At 32.5% G+C, this 3,651-nt stretch overlaps 1 protein-coding gene across 3 annotated transcripts in view; it reads left to right on the top strand.

Moving 5' to 3' along the window:
* LOC106467809 (nephrin-like) overlaps positions 1-3,651 on the top strand; it is a 102,935-nt gene that overhangs the window by 50,929 nt on the left and 48,355 nt on the right. The gene's annotated exons all lie outside the window — the stretch shown is intronic.

The following is a 3,651-nucleotide window of genomic DNA, read 5'->3' as shown; positions in this document are numbered from 1 at the left end:
CTGCGATTACAATTCGTTTGTATTGTGCTAGAAATGTTATATTTAAAGAAAAGTACTGTTACGATAAAGATACTAATTTGGCCGGAAATGTTTTGCGGGTCTCTGCTGGTAAATAATGAATGAAACAGCAGATTATAAATCATCTCTATTTAAACAAGTCTTAGTTATAATTTGACATAATTCTTTCGAAATCCTTATCGAATGTGCGAGGCTTAAATTAACAAACAATAAAACGGAGATTTAAGTTGTGTTGTATGTTTGTTTTGAAATATGTTATTGTTTGATTTAAATAGAATTCTTGTGTTTTCACTTAACTGAAAATTGCTAACGTAATTGAATTCTGCAGAGACGTTAGTACACAGTCTGTATAGGTTATATTTAATGCTGGGTACCAGTATTCCAAGTTTTCACTAGGGTAAAACACCTCTGACTGCAAACCTGTCATGTATTTAGTGCACATATAATTATATAGAAAATAAGAACACCGAGTGATTTCTATAGTACAAAACTTGACCACTAGGTTTTTTTTTCAAACACTGTGTAAAATAATAACGAATATGAACAAATACATACTGTGCTAAATTCAATCTTCATACATAAAAGCACTTAGACTGCTTTAAGATTCGTAATCCTTCGTAGGTCACTAACGAGAAACAGTGGAGAATAAGACTTTTATTGTATTTGGAATTATATGTGTGGGAATGGGTGGATCGATTTTGTGATTTCGTCTCTAAAAGTCAATAAAAAAAGATTAACCTGGAAGAAGTGGTGAACGTGTTCTTAAGATTTATATTGAGGTTACTTTTGGTCTTATACATTAGAGTTAGGAGATTTTGATACGTGGTTAACGCACGCGATTCGTACTAAGCTGCTCAGATCCCCAGACATGTTTTATTTTCTCCTTTCTGTGTGTTTAAGCAGCTGTTCTCCCCGATTTTACCTTAAATATCATAGCACATTTGAAATGCAACCAGCTACTATATGTTATTGTATCTATTCACAATAGAAAACTGGTTTACTGGTTCGCCGATTGTTTTGAATGATAGTAAAGTTAATTAAAAGATAAGATTACTTATAAATGAGTAATTGATGTTACATTAAAATAATGTTGTGTTATTAATTTTTGCTATAAACATTTGATTTCTAAATGACTTAAATAAAACTGATAATAATTACAATTTATTTCCTTAATCTGGTTCACACCACAATTGATGATATATATATAACAACTGCAGCTCAGCTCTTACGTGTACCAAATCCCAACTGTTCTAGTAACTTCTGGTATTGTACGAAAGGTCTCGTCGGCAGTGGATATGACAGACGTAATTGACATATTATAACTAATTCTCTTTTGAATCCCTCGGTTCTGAGAATTTCTTAATGATTGTTATTCTGTCGTAATCGTCATTACATAAAAAGCACGTGTATCATACTAAAATGTGGCTTGAGCAATAACGATCACGTAAAAAATCAAATGTAACAATAAATAAAACCCTATACGTAAAATATCTTCAAGTACATAAAATTGCATGCATAATAACTTCGTGTTCAATTGGTTTAGATATAGTTTAACTAGCTGGATATGTGCACTGCCGCATAAAAAAACTCTTTCAATGTATTGAACTGGTAGCATGTAAGAAATGCGTTATCAGAATTTACACTTCTTTAAAATCTTGTTCATCGCATGATGGCCGTAGCTTTTACACAATCCAAACTCTGTACCCTAAAGTCAGTCTATAAAACAGGGAATCATTTGATAATCAACGAACAACGTATTTCTAAGCTAATATTCTATTTTTCTTTGTGTATCTCTGATATTTTCGCAAAGCTACACAAGCAAGGTTGCTGTTTTCTTGGCACTAGCCGCCACAAATTTAACTGATACGCTATAGAAAAGGCAGCTAGTCAACATCAACCACTGCCAACTTAGGCTGTCCTAATCGAAGAGTAGGATTTCACCGTCAATCTTATAACACCCCTATAGTGCAGAGCGCGTTTTTTCATTAACTAGTCACAAACAAAGGACTGACTCTTAGGTTAACTGCTAGGTCACACCCAGTCCTTTTACACATTTGAAAGACTCTACACTGGATAACCGTTAGGTCCAATATAATGGCCTCCATCTTAACTATGGTTATAAGAACTCTGATCATTCTCCTTTAAAATACTTTTGCAGTAGATAAACTTGAGGCTTATAACGCTAAAAGTCAGGTTGCGATACCCGCATTGAATACAACGCATACACTTCTTTGTTTAACATTTCACGCAAATCCAAACAAACAAACACATTAAAGGAACTTGAAACTGATGAATTTTGTTCCGCATGATTATCGGGAAAAGGATATGCCTTTGATGATATTATGATAACTTTAAATATACTCTTAATGTCAAAGTACTATTCTTTCCGGAGTTTAATTAGTTTATCAAGCTTCCTCTCGTATATTTAACAAAGAAATTTCAAACTCCAACACAAGACACATCCGCTAAAAGGAAACGCAAAGTTTCAATACGTAATTTTTTTTTTCTGTTTTCATTGGCTTCTTTCTAAAATTAACTCGTAAAGATATTTTCTTATTTATTAATTTATCTGTGACTTGAATATCATTAATATGTCGATATCAGAAATGTTTGATTAAATAAATACCTTGCTCTTATTTAGGATGTGTATTTGTTGCCGCAAGCACACGATAATTTTGGTTATTTCAGTGAAAAGTAAGATTGAATATCCTGAAAGAAGTTTGTTTGTTTGTAATTAAGCACAAAGCTACACAATGGGCTATCTGTGCTCTGTCCACCACGGGTATCGAAACCCGGATTTTAGCGTTGTAAGTTCGCCATCAGCAAGAGAGCTGTAACTGTTCACCATTTTTGTCACCTAATTTGACTTAACCTAACCAGCTTTTATTCACAAAAACTATTTTAATGTAAATTTGAAAATACTTTTAATAGAATTTTACCATATCGAGAACAAATCACTAAACTAATCCCTTAGTGTCTAATTACGAAGCTATAAATTCAAATGTTAGTTATTAGTGTAACAAATATTGAATAAGTAATCAGAAAACCGTTCCATATTAAATAATGCAATATTTTGCATATGTTTTCTACTTGAAACTAACGAATTGTTAATACTTCTCATATACACTTCTTTCTGAAAGTTTCATTGAGATGTTCGAAACAAAAATGATTATAATATCCAGAAAACTAATTATAAAGACATTAGTGATAAAAAATATTGCAAATGGAAGTCGATTAAACGCAATTCTGCTATTTTTATATGAATTATTCGACCTGGTAATATTAACCATTATGGTAACAGAAACAAGCATATTTCACCATAAAATCATTTAAAGTAACCGTCCAAACCAGACACACTAGATAAAATCTGGAAAAGTAACCGTCCGAACCAGACACACTAGATAAAATCATTTAAAGTAACCGTCCAAACCAGACACACTAGATAAAATCAGGTAAAGTAACCGTCCAAACCAGACACACTAGATAAAATCATTTAAAGTAACCGTCCAAACTAGTCACACTAGATAAAATCAGGTAATGTAACCGTCCAAACCAGACACACTAGATAAAATCAGGTAATGTAACCGTCAAACCGACACACTAGATAAAGTACAGGTAAGTAGACTGTACACA

This window comes from Limulus polyphemus, unplaced genomic scaffold (assembly GCF_000517525.1).
Source record: "Limulus polyphemus unplaced genomic scaffold, Limulus_polyphemus-2.1.2 Scaffold2749, whole genome shotgun sequence".
Lineage (NCBI taxonomy): Eukaryota > Metazoa > Arthropoda > Merostomata > Xiphosura > Limulidae > Limulus > Limulus polyphemus.
Note: the sequence above shows the minus strand (reverse complement) of the source record. Positions and strands in the feature narration are given on the sequence as shown.